The following is a 14,749-nucleotide window of genomic DNA, read 5'->3' on the forward strand; positions in this document are numbered from 1 at the left end:
CATTCCAAGGTTTTTCTTTATTTTCACTATTTTCTACATTGTAGAATAATAGTGAAGACATTCAAACTATGAAATAGCATATGTAATCATGTAGTAACCAAGAAAGTGTTAAACAAATGAAAATATATTTTATATTTGAGATTCTTCGACGTATCCACCCATTGCTTTGATGACAGCTTTGCACACTCTTGGCATTCTCTCAACCAGCTTCATGAGACAATTCAACTTCAAGGGGCTTTATTGGCATGCATTTCAATTAATAGGTGTGCCTTGTTAAAAGTTAATTTGTGGAATTTCTTTCCTTCATAATGCGCTTGAGCCAATCAGTTGTGTTGTGACAAGGTAGTGGTTGTATACAGAAGATAGTAAAAGGCCAAGTCCATATTATGGCAAGAAAAGCTCAAATAAGCAAAGAGAAATTACAGTACGTCATTGCTTTAAGACAAGAAGGTCAGTCAATCTGGAAAATTTTAAGAACTTTGAAAGTTTCTTCAAGTGCAGTTGCAAAAACCATCAAGCGCTATGATGAAACTGGCTCTCATGAGGACTGCCACAGGAAAGGAAGACCCAGAGTTACCTCTGCTGGATAAGTTCATTAGAGTTAGTTAACTGCACCTCAGATTGCAGCCCAAATAAATGCTTCACGGAGTTCAAGTAACAGACACATCCCAACATCAACTGTTCAGAGGAGACTGCGTTATTCAGGCCTTCATGGTCGAATTGCTGAAAAGAAACCACTACTAAAGGACACCAATAAGAAGAAGAGACTTGCTTGGGCCAAGAAACACAAGCAGTGGACATTAGACCAGTGGAAATCTGTCCTTTGGTCTGATGAGTCCAAATTTGAGATTTTTGGCTCCAACCGCAGTGTCTTTGTGAGACGCAGAGTAGGTGAACGGATGATCTCCGCATGTGTGGTTCCCACCGTGAAGCGTGGAGGAGGTGTGATGTGTGGGGGTGCTTTGCTGGTGACACTGTCTGTGATTTATTTAGAATTCAAGGCACGCTTAACCAGCATGGCTACCACAGCCTTCTGCAGCGATACGCCATCCTATCTGGTTTGCGACAATGACGAGACAGCCTATAGGGAGGAAGTCAGAGACCTGGCCGGGGGTGCCAGAATAACAACCTATCCCTCAACGTAACCAAGACTACAGGAAAAGGAGGACCGAGCACGCCCCCATTCTCATCGACGGGGCTGTAGTGGAGCAGGTTGACATCTTCAAGTTCCTTGGTGTCCACATCAACAACAAACTATAATGGTCCAAACACACCAAGACAGTTGTGAAAAGGGCACGACAAAGCCTTTTCCCCCTCAGGAAACTAAAAAGATTTGGCATGGGTCCTGAGATCCTCAAAAGGTTCTACAGCTGCACCATCGAGAGCATTGTGACTGGTTGCATCACTGCCTGGTACGGCAATTGCTCGGCCTCTGACCGCAAGGCACTACAGAGGGTAGTGTGTACTGCCCAGTACATCACTGGGGCTAAGCTGCCTGCCATCCAGGACCTCTACACCAGGCGGTGTCAGAGGAAGGCCCTAAAAATTGTCAAAGACCCCAGCCACCCCAGTCATAGACTGTTCTCTCTACTACCGCATGGCAAGCGGTACCGGAGTGCCAAGTCTAGGACAAAAAGGCTTCTCAACAGTTTTTACCCCCAAGCCATAAGACTCCTGAACAGTTAATCAAATGGCTACCCGGACTATTGCATTGTGTGCCCCACCCAACCCCTCTTTTTTACGCTGCTGCTACTCTCTTTTTATCATATATGCAGTCACTTTAACTATACATTCATGTACATACTACCTCAATTGAGCCGACCAACCAGTGCTCCCGCACATTGGCTAACCGGGCTATCTGCATTGTGTCCCACCCACCACCCGCCAACCCCGCTTTTACGCTACTGCTACTCTCTGTTCATCATATATGCATAGTCACTTTAACCATATCTACATGTACATACGACCTCAATCAGCCTGACTAACCGGTGTCTGTATGTAGCCTCGCTACTTCTATAGCCTCGCTACTGTATATAGCCTGTCTTTTTACTTTTATTTTATTTTTTTACCTACCTATTTTTCACCTAATACCTTTTTTGCACATTTGGTTAGAGCCTGTAAGTAAGCATTTCACTGGAAGGAATACCTGTTGTATTCAGCGCATGTGACAAATAAACTTTGATTTGATTTGCGCTCAGTGGGACTATTATTTGTTTTTCAACAGGACAATAACCCAAAACACACCTCCAGGCTGTGTAAGGGCTATTTGACCAAGGAGAGTGATGGAATGCTGCATCAGATGACCTGGCCTCAACCCAATTGAGATGGTTTAGGATGAGTTGGACCGCAGAGTGAAGGAAAAGCAGCCAACAAGTGCTCAGCATATGTAGGAACTCCTTAAAGACTGTTGAAGCTGGTTGAGAGAATGCCAAGAGTGTGCAAAGCTGTCATCAAGGCAAAGGGTTGCCACTTTGAAGAATCTAATATCTAAAATATATTTTGATTTGTTTAACACTTTTTTTGGTTACTACATGATTCCATGTGTGTTATTTCATTGTTTTGATGTCTTCACTATTATTCTACAACGTAGAAAATAGTAAAAATAAAGAAAAACCCTTGAAGGAGTAGGTGTGTCCCAAACTTTTGACTGGTACTATATAGGTAATACATTTTGGCATATATTGCAAGATGTATTTGAAATGTATCTGAAAATGTATTCATAAATGTATATGAAAATGTATTTTTATACATTTTAAAGCTCCAAAGAAATTAAATGTGTGTTATAGATCTGTCATTCTCATTGAAAACAAGTCTAAGAAGCATTAGATCTGTTCTGTGTGCTCTTTCCATGCTTCCCATTCTAAAGTTTCATTTTTGCATCTAACTTTATCTACACCAGCTTCAAACAGCTGAAAATGCAATATTTTGGGTTCTGGAAAATATATTTCACAGCGGTTGAAATGGTACAATGATTCTCTGCACAATACTTGCTTGTTTTGTCACATAAACTGAAATTAGGGGAACTATTCGAATTTTTGCAACCAGGAAACGGCGAAGCGTTTTCTGCATAGGGTATCTTTAAGAATACATTTCAAACACATTTTGAAATGCAGGGTAGAATTTATGTTAGAATAATTATTAAATGCATTTAAATACATGTGTAAGAAATATATTTTACATTAAAATGTATGGCAAAATAACACAAATTGGACAAATTATATATTTTTGTCCAAATGCTTTTTTTATTGTACTTTACATGTTTTTTTCCCCTAATTATTATGACGATTCCGGAAAAAAGGGGAATATAAAGTGTCCTAGTTATGGCATGTTCCAGGATGACGGTTTACAGCATAATAATATCAGATTATTGGGCCCAAAAATTCTGCCGCAGGCCATCTATTCCTCTTCCGGTTGGATCTGTCTGACATCAGTCTGACATTGTTACAATTTATAGGCAAGCAATATAATTGCCTACCTAGACGGGTGTGATATTGTATCGCTGTGAAATCATAAAACAGCAAACAGTCTTATGCATGTGCCAGGTGCCCCTTTCATGGCACGTGTTATGGCCTCAATAAAATTCAGAAACTGATAAAGAAACAATAAGCTGCCAAGTACAGCATAGCCTATTAAACAGTCATTCCGTGTCTATAGCAAAGGTACAATTCTGCCGCAGACGATCTATTCCTCTTCCGGTTGGATCTGCAACAGAGAAAAAAAGGTTCATCTATAGACTACTTCCAGGATGTAAGGATATACATATGGTAAGTTAATTACAAAACTTACCATTGCTTTCAATTTAAATAGGAGCTCTGCAATTTTGACGTTTTCATAAATTCTTAGGTTTGGGAATCACTTATACTAAATGTAACTGTAAAACTTCCGTCCCTCTCCCCGCCCGAACCAGGGACCCTATGCACACATCAACAACTGACACCACCCCACGAAGCATCGTTACCCATCGCGCCACAAAAGCCGCGGCCCTGACAGAGCAAGGGGAACAACTGCTTAAGGTCGCAGAGCGAGTGACGTCACCGATTGAAACGCTATTAGTGCGCACCACCGCTAACTAACTAGCCATTTCACATCGGTTACACTAAGGAATTTGTGAAAAATTCTGGAGCAATATATAGAGAGAAAGCGGCCATGCATTTGGACAATTAATAAACACTGCAGTAAATAAAATAAAAACTGTTTTGTCCAGGTCCGGTGCGCTATAGCCAATCAGAGCAACAGTAGGCCTTCATAGAAACATGCTATTTGTCACACGGGCCTGTCATCATTCACTTTGAACTGGACTGTGTGTTTACAGTCAGTAGCAACAGCGCGACTTTAGATCATTAGAACGCATTCGCCAAAAGCCACAAAATACACCTGGATGGATTTCTGCAAATATGTAAATACCACGGGAGTCCTCTTACATTTGGGAACTTTACAGTCCTATTGATCAAACAACCATGAAAAGGTTGTCTCTCTCTCCATCAGTTATGCACATCAACAACAGCAAATAATGCTAGCCAGAGCAATATGAGCTTAAATCTAACAAAGGAACATTAGATAAACCCTCTCAAACTTTTTCAGCTAGTTGGCAGTAAAAATTGCACTGATAAACGATGGGGAATTGTAGCCTCCTCGTCCTTCTGCAGCTTGCCTTGCTAGCTACTTCCAGACACAAACGAGAGAACACCTCACTCTGACCATTTTCCTCACCATAGCAAAGCTGGTTATCTAGAGCGTTCTTGACTACCTATTCCTTTTTTTGCCTGTGTTTACTGACACCGGTCATATTCAGCGGGTGTTGCACGTTCATAAATTCCTCAGTTCTGCACCCTGGCAGACTCAGGCGAGAGTGCTCTGAAATCGGAGTAGATAGCCAGAGTGAATTTGCGAATGCAAGAGATATGCTAACTGGTTAACAGTCGTGCAAGTTCTTCCTAGCTAACCAAAGGACACCTGCATGTTTAGCTGTGTATAGCCACCAAAGAACGATATGAAGGGAAAAAAGTCACTCACCCACTCCTCCAATGGCATGACATCCTGGAAGAAGCTAGCTAGCTAGCTAATGTGAGGCTCTGTGTTTTTAGCCTGCTACGTAAATGGATACCTTAGCCTATTAGCCACGTTATGACTGACTTGTGATCACTGCCTTTGCTAGTTTGATTGTATTGAAATTCCCAGCCTTAGTTAAATTCCTACTTTTTTGTCCAGAATATTGAGTCATTGAAGCTGAAACAGTTTGGACTATCAAGAAATGTATTGGTGAATTATATAAATCATGCATTGAACTGCATCCATCTATTCTACCAACAATGCCTTAGTGTACATCATGGAATGTTGAGTCAAATAGAACCTATTAAAACCTCTTATGAAGTTGGTTTTGTAGCATGAACTGGGAATTTGGTATTTTTTACTGATGTTATGATTGTCTGTTTGTTTCATATCTGCATAGTAGTTAAAACACTGTCAGTTCCACATTAAACATTAGGTCACCGGTTACTTTGTATGCTAAACATGAAATGTCTTTATTTCAATGGGAAGTAATAGCTGTACATTTAGATTGGGAAATGCTTAATGGTTGTGTTTTTGTGTTCTTATGATTGGGACCCAGTGGCTTATCATGTCCGAGTGAATGGACTACTTATCCTTTAACATCATGCTGTGTATGACTGCTGTCTTTCCATCGGCCCTATGCAGTGGTGTAGTGGGTATACACATTTTTTCCCCAAAAGTTCCCAAACGGCCTGCCCAGCTAAGGAAAGGCTTAGGTCCTCAGGGAAGGCTTGTGTGAAAAATATTTATATATATATATAGGTTTTTCAGATTTTCACTCTCAAAAATGGGATGGTGTAAGTCCACAACAATGCTTAAACCACATGAATCTGATTGGGAAGGCCTGTTAGGGCCAGGCCCATCCATGTCTACGCCCCTGATGCAAACAGCACATGACAACAATTGCATATCACAAATAGCCTACCATGGAGCTCCGCGCCATGATATACGACTTCTTGCACCTCCTGTTACGAGCGACGTCTTCATGTTCGCCCATGAGGACTACTCCCCCTTTGCCTCCCGCCGACCCCCCGGGGGGTACCTTCAACACCTCCTCACCTTGAGGACACTCACAGTGGCTGAGTCTCAATATTGTTGTACCTTCCTCTCATGGGCACTTTGAGGACAAAACTCTTCTGGTTAGCACTCAAGATAAAATATGAACGCTTGAATGGATTTTTTTATTTCACTGTCTACTGGTTTTGTTGGTATGAGCTGCACTGAAACAAATTCAAATCAACTCTGTTGATATGGTAATTGCAAGAGTTACAGTTCTGTCAGTTGGTGTGAAGAAAATAAAATATATTTTTCTTGTCTTGTATATTTTCCATGCTTTATTTGATTTATAACTGCTACTTTGCTTCTGTTCACCCCATACATTTGTAAGAAAAAAGTTATAAATGAACGTAATGCTATTGTTTGGATAACTTTGCTGCCCTGTTTTCCTACGGATATTGTCATGTATACTCCCAACACATATAAATGAATTAAATCAGAAGAAGGAAAGGGGGAAAGGGGATACCTAGTCAGTTGCACAACATAATGCATTTAACCTAAATGTGTCTTTCGCATCACTGACAGCTGAAAAAGATTGAACTTACATAACGCAATGCATTTAAAAAACAGAAAATAGTTTTATTGTGTAACATAAACATATAACAACCTATAAACAAATTTAACATAAACAAACATTTTAAATATCAAGAAAACAAACAATTGCCGATTTTTTGTTGTTGTACAACATCCCTCATTTTGACGTCACCACAATCGACTTCAACGATGGCAGTCTCACATGCTGACCACACCGGTCACGTCACGTGAGCGAGCGTTGCAAAATAAATGTACACATACATGCTATCATTGCACCCACACTGCTTGCGCGTCCCAACGAGCATCTGCATTGCCAGGCGCTAAAATAGAGGTTCTATTTGTGATGCAGAACGCACTGCAAGTCTTGCCTCTCCCATCTCCTCATTGGTTTTTAGAAGCATATACCCACGTGCCATCTTCTCATTGGTTTTTAGAAGCATATACCCACGTGCCATCTTCTCATTGGTTTTTAGAAGCATATACCCACGTGCCATCTCCTCATTGGTTTTTAGAAGCATATACCCACGTGCCATCTCCTCATTGGTTTTTAGAAGCATATACCCACGTGCCTTCTTCTCATTGGTTTTTAGAAGCATATACCCACGTGCCATCTTCTCATTGGTTTTTAGAAGCATATACCCACGTGCCATCTCCTCATTGGTTTTTAGAAGCATATACCCACGTGCCATCTTCTCATTGGTTTTTAGGAACATATACCCACGTGCCATCTCCTCATTGGTTATTAGAAGCATATACCCACGTGGGTGATTGAAAGATGAACTGAGGTCGGTTGTGGTAATGCACCTTATTAAGAAAGTAAGTTGCCAATCGCCATATAAAGTCCGAAAAAGAAAAAGAAGCCTGGAAGGAGGAGAGATGACTAGAAACGATTCGGTTTACCATTTTATGTGTGGATTAATGGTCGGAGTAGAGGACCTTGTGCATTTCAAGAAAAATAACAAGTCAATGTTTATATCCCAAGACAAATTAACTAGCAACAGCAAGCTAGCTAGCTAAATATGACACATTAACTAGCAACTGCAAGCTAGCTAGCTAAATTGCCATAAATGTTTAATGCTTTTTGACCTGTCCCCAAATTAATATAATTGGTTCAGAGTTTGTTTTGATACTTCAACCTGCATGTCGTGATCGCGTTTGGTGTGGGGGGACAAAATCAATTTGCGGACTTTGGGCATGGTGTCAGACTGAAGTATGTAGCGAACATAGAGATGCGGAAGAATGTTCAGTTTGCCTTGTCAGAGATATCGCCTGTGACTAATTTACATATGGAATAACGTACAGACAAACATAGTTCCATGTTAAAAAAAACGACACCCTTTTAGTCAGATACATTTTTGAGATGCTCCAAGGCTTCCTGGAGCCCAACTACATTAATCAATGTGTCTGTGTATAAAAGCCCCCTACATTTTAAGCACTGGTTAGATGGGAAGAGCCATTGCTCCACGCAGGCCTTGCATCCGATGATTGTCTTGCAGAATTGGCCCAGGACTGTTTCTTTCATTGTTGCTGTATCAACAAAAAAAGGGAGAAATATCCATATAAGTATATTTAGGCCAGAGTCAAATTGAATGGCTTTTAAGGGCTCCGGGGTTGATTTAAATGACATGGTAGTATGTTTGATTCATTAACAAACAACTGAACTATACACTCTTTGTGTTTAAAAGCCTTGATGAATCCTATACTATAGGGGTGTTGTAGGCCTACAAGCGACTAGACACTGGAACTCCTAGATTAACAATGCTGATCACTATTTATAATACACAAAGACCTGCAATGCTACACTTTACAGTCAATCACGCTTTTAGTGGATTCGTTTTATTATTTTCTTCATGTTAAATTTTCTTAGATGTTTGAGGTTAAAGCAGTTTACCCAAGCCTGCAGACTAAATGTCTGTGTGATCAGTTTTTTCAATAGAATACTTTGCTGAGCCTACTTTCAACTGGCCTTTACCAAATAGGACTTAATAACCTGGACAACATGGTTTTGATGTTGCACAACCTTTAAACTTCAACCCCCTAGCTCTGATTCAACCACAAATTATATTTTACTATGCACTGCATTTTAAAGAGGGACACTGTTTTGTTCTAAAGTCATCTATAAAGGTAGCGTGTTCCGTTTTGAATCACTGCTGAATAAGTGGTTACTGTACTTCTATTGGGATCAACAGTACCTTTGAACAGACCCTGTGTAAAGCACAAGCTGGCTTCAGAATCTGGAGAGGCTTTATGGACCACATATTTACATTAAGAAACATCATGGAGTAATGCTTGGAATGGAAAAACCTGCTATAACTGCTTTTACATACCTTGCAAAGAAAACTCCACCTCTAAAAAGACATCGAGCACAGACTACACAAAGCAAGACACTCCTCACAACATCTGGGACATGTATAAATGTATCAACATCAAATCAAATTTATTTATATAGCCTTTCTTACATCAGCTGATATCTCAAAGTGCTGTACAGAAACCCAGCCTAAAACCCCAAACAGCAAGCAATGCAGGTGTAGAAGCACGGTGGCTAGGAAAAACCCCCAAGAAAGGCCAAAACCTAGGAAGAAACCTAGAGAGGAACCAGGCTATGAGGGGTGGCCAGTCCTCTTCTGGCTGTGCCAGGTGGAGATTATAACAGCACATGGCCTAGATGTTCAAATGTTCATAAATTACCAGCATTGTCAAATAATAATAATCATAGTAGTTGTCGAGGGTGCAACAAGTCAGTAATACAAGAGTAAGTGTCAGTTGGCTTTTTCATAGCCGATCTTTGAGAGCATCTCTACCGCTCCTGCTGTCTCTAGAGAGTTGAAAACAGCAGGTCTGGGACAGGTAGCACGTCCGGTGAATAGGTCAGGGTTCCAGCAGGTCTGGGACAACAGGTCTGGGACAGGTAGCACGTCCGGTGAACAGGTCAGGGTTCCATAGCTGCAGGCAGAACAGTTGGAACTGGAGCAGCAGCACGGCCAGGTGAACTGGGGACAGCAAGGAGTCATATGACAGACTGACCCTAGCCCCCCGACACATAAACTACTGCAGCATAAATACTGGAGGCTGAGACAGGAGGGGACAGGAGACACTGTGGCCCCATCCGATGAAACACCCGTACAGGGCCAAACAGGTAGGATATAACCCCACCCACTTTGCCAAAGCACAGCCTCCACACCACTGGAGGGATACAGCCCAAAGACATCTACAACAACAATGGGAAATCAGTCCTACTGAACAACAGCTAAAACTGGAGAACCATGGAGACTGACATGAACTCCCTATCCACAACCATTTCCAAAGGCCTAACAAGGTCTCAAACCAGGACCTCTACAAGACCAGTTCAGATGTATAAGAGACATATCTCAAAGAACACTCCTTGTCTCGGACAAGTTCTGAGGATGGAACCTAATTCCATTGCCAAGAATGCCGTAATGCCAAAGACCACCTGGTGCCGCACTGTGAAGGGACAATTGAAGACCCTCGGCCCATCTAGCAGGGGCTTGGAGTTAGGCACCTGCTGCTGAAGGATTTGCTGGTGGAGCCGGGTTAGCTGCTGCACAGAGGCCATCACTGCAGGAGTCAGCAGCAAGAACCACCTCCTCAATCTTGCTCTGCACCCTCTCTAGCGAAGAGGAGTCTTCTTCCCCGCAGCAACCCCACTTCCTCCAACCGAAAATTGAGACACAGGGCAACATCTAGAATTAGTATTGATAAAATCAAGTCCAGACCTTAGATAGGACATCGTATTGTCCATAGGGTAATGCCTATTGGCTGATAAATCCTTTCCTTTAGAAATATGTTTAAAATGTACTTACAATAGCCCTACACTTTAAGGAGTCTTGGACATGAGGCAGGTGCATTTCTATTAACAATATATGCAAACCAGTCATATCAATAGCCTTCCCTGTAGCTCAGTTGGTAGAGCATGGTGTTTGCAACACCAGGGTTGTGGGTTCGATTCCCACGGGGGGCCAGCACAGAAAAAAAAAAAAAAAAAAATGTATATAATTGTATGAAATGTATGCATTCACTACTGTAAGTCGCTCTGGATAAGAGCGTCTGCTAAAATGACTAAAAAAATAAATAAAAAAAATCAATGGATATAAGGATAGGAATAAAGAATAAAATGTATATTTGTTACAAATTGAAAACTAGTGGGCAACAGTTACCGCCTTTTTTGCCTCGATCTCCCCAAGTCCAGGAGCTTCTCTTCTGTTACCGTAATGATCTTTCTTGACGGTATTTTGCAATAAGATGAACCTATGGAGAGAATATCTTTTAGTTGAAAATTAATACAAAAATTTAAGGAGGCTTTGTCATTCACCCAAGTTGACGCATGTGTTTTTAGGGTTGGATGTGCGCTACCGTAAGGAGACAACAAACAGCATATCACAATGTTATAATAAGCAACATAAGATCTGGATGTCCGGCCTTGGCCTATTCAGGGACTTTAAGTGATTAGAGTACACTCCATGCATAATGTGCACTGTTGTGAAAAATTGAATGAATACACAAGGAGAAATATGTGGCTTTAGATGAACTAAAACATTTATTTGAATTCTGACTGTCTAAATAAAGGTAAATATGTACACAATAACACTTTTTGGTGTTAAGACAAATGGAATTAAACATAGGCCTACTGCAAATATCACGTCTATATTACCTTTGAAAATGTTTTAAAATAGTGCCTAGACGAAACATGCAGCATCCTCAGACTGTGACCGTGCTTCCCACCTGCAGCGCACACACCACAATGTTCCTTTGAAAACAGGCAAACACAAGCAGACACATTTGTAAAACATGATCTGATACCATTTAAATACATCATATCTATGTGACATTGTCACAATTTAATGTATGAGAATGACTGTCAGTTACTCTCATAGTGACAACACCAGTTTCCTTCATGTATATGTCACATTGGGGAAAAGGCACCAGGCTCTAGGATCTGTGTTTAGCAGGCAGTATGAAGTAAAGGCAGACACAAATAAACATCTATTCAGTGCAGTAAAGAGTGTGATATTCTGTTTTGTTTAATGATATTTCCAAATGATGAGGTACCCTGTTCAGATGGGATTGAACTTTTGGCCCACATCATGAGGTCACAATGTGATCTGATTATAATAGACCAATGACTGTTCATCTGGGTAAGTGGGTGGGCTGTAGACCATCCTATCAGCCTGTCAACGGCCACATTTTATCAATGGCAATTTGAATGCACAGATATACCGTGATGAGATCCTGAGGTCCATTGTCGTGCCATTCATCCGCCGCCATCACCTGATGTTTCAGCATGATAAAGCACGGCCCCGTTTCGGAAGGATCTGTACACAATTCCTGGAAGCTGAAAATGTCCCAGTTCTTCCATGGCCTGCATACGCACCAGACATGTCACCCATTGAGCATGTTTGGGATGCTCTGGATCGACACGTATGACAGCGTGTACCAGTTCCGGCCAATATCCAGAAACTTCGCACAGCCATTGAAAAGGAGTGGGACAACATTCCACAGGCCACAATCAACAGCGAAGGAGATGTTTTGCGCTGCATGATGCAAATGGTGGTCACACCAGATACTGACTGGTTTTCTGATCCACGCCCTACTTTAAAAAAAGATATCTGTGACCAACAGATGCATATCTGTATTCCCAGTCATGTGAAATCCATAGATTAGGGTTTCCTGAGGAGGAATAGGCTTTGTCGTGCCCTCTTCACGACTGTCTTTGTTGTTGATGTGGACACCAATGAACTTCAAGCTCTCAACCTGCTCCCCTACAGCCCCGTCGATGAGAATGGGGGCGTGCTCGGTCCTCCTTTTCTTGTAGTCTTGGTTACGTTGAGGGATAGGTTGTTATTCTGGCACCCCCCGGCCAGGTCTCTGACTTCCTCCCTATAGGCTGTCTCGTTGTTGTCGGTGATCAGGCCTACCACTGTTGTGTCGCCTGGCAGATTTATTATTTTTGTAATCAATTTTAGAATAAAGCTGTAACCTAACAAAATGTGGAAAAAGTCAAGGGGGTCTGAATACTTCCTTAGGAACTATTACATCAATTTCCTCAACTATCCCGTACCCCAGCACATTGACCCCCTGTACATACTGCAGCCTCGTTTTTGTTATGTTATTGTAACTTCTTTTTACTTTAGTTTATTTAGTAAATTATTTCTGTAACTCTATTTTTCTTAAAACTGCAGTGTTGATTAAGGGTTCTTAAGTAAGCATTTCACGGTGAGGTCTACACCTGTTTTTTTTCCGCCCATGTGCCAAATTAATTTTGATTTGATTAATATAAGGAATTTGAAATGATTTATACTTTTACTTTTGATACTTAAGTATTTTTTAGCAATTACATTCACTTTTGATACTTAAGTATATTTAAATCCAAAACACTTAGACTTTTACTAAAGTAGTATTTTACTGGCTGTCTTTCACTTTTACTTGAGTAACTTTCTATGAACCTGTTGGGGCTACAGGTTAGCAATGAACCCCGAGACGGGATTGCTAACAAGGCTGGAAATTCAAAACATCAAAAATCTAATAATTTCAATTTCTCAAACAATCAACTATTTTACACAATTTAAAAGATAAACATCTCCTTAATCTAACCACATTGTTCGATTTTCAAAGAGGCTTTACGGCAAAAGCATAAAGTTAGATTATGTTAGGACAGTGAATAGCCACAAAAGTACAAACATCCAGTTTCAATTCAAGGTCAGGCGTCACCAAAAGCAGAAACCAGCTAAAATTATGCACCAACCTTTGACAATCTCCATCAGATGACACTCCTAGGACATTATGTTATACAATACATGCATTTTTTGTTCCATCAAGTTCATATTTATATCCAAAAACAGCATTTTACAGTAGCGTGAAATTCAGATTTTTTTCTTCTCTGAAATGCTTCCGGTGAACATAACAAAATTACTATTCGAAAACATTGGTAAATTATAATATTGTCATTCAAAGAATAATATATTATCATCTCGTAATTGCTACCGAATGGCCAGATCTCAAAATAACTTTACTGGGAAATCACATTTTGCAATAAACGGGGTGCTATGCTAAGAACAATAAGCTATGCTATACAGTTAGCATCATCTAATATCGATAATAACATTGTACATATCCCCTTACCTTTGATTATCTCCATCAGAAGGCACTGCCAGGAATCCCAGGTCCAGAACAAATGTGGTTTCTTTTGACAAAGTTCATAATTTATGTCCAAATAACACCAAGTAGTTAGCGTTCATTATGCTCCCACAAAACGTGGTGGGGGGGGGGGTGTAAAATCACGCCGAAAAGCTAAAAAAACCTAGTAAATAATCTATTTACGTTCGTTCAAACATGTCAAACGTTGTTTAGCATTAATCTTTTGGTCCATTTTTAACGTTAAACATCAGTAATATTTTCACACAACCTATCCTATGTCTAGATAAACAATTATGACAAACTCACGCTTCTCAGATTTATGCTCAGGCGCAAAAAAATGAAGTGATGACATGTCAACTTCCTTGGATTCTAATTTGCTCTCTGTTTATCATAGACGCTTCAAACAACTTTATAAAGATCGTTGACATCTAGTGGAAGCCGTAGGAGTTGCGAAATGAATCCTTTCTCACTATGGTATCTATAAAACAATGACACTAAATAGTACAGTCACAAAATTCACATTTTTTTTTTATCTATTTTTCACAGGTTTTTGCCTGCAATATGAGTTTTGTTATACTTACAGACACCATTCAAACTGTTTTAGAAAATTCAGAGTGTTTTCTATCCGAATGTGTTAATAATATGCATATCCTAGATTCTGAGTTGGTGTAGGAGGCAGTTAAAAATGGGCACATATTTTTTTCAAAATTTCTCAATACTGCCCCCTAGCCCCAACAGGATTTATTAAGGTATCTGTACTTTTACTCAAGCATGACAATTGGATACTTTTTTCCACCACTGTTCATGATTGATCGTACATTCCAGCACAATAGCCAGCGGCATGCGCTTAAACGATTGTTTGCGGACCGCCATGATATCATAGAAGAAGAAGACAAAGAAGAAGAAGAAGAAGAAGACAAAGAAGAAGAAGACAAAGAAGAAGAAGAAGACGAAGAAG

This window comes from Salmo salar, chromosome 14 (assembly GCF_965601325.2).
Source record: "Salmo salar chromosome 14, fSalSal1, whole genome shotgun sequence".
NCBI classification, from domain to species: domain Eukaryota; kingdom Metazoa; phylum Chordata; class Actinopteri; order Salmoniformes; family Salmonidae; genus Salmo; species Salmo salar.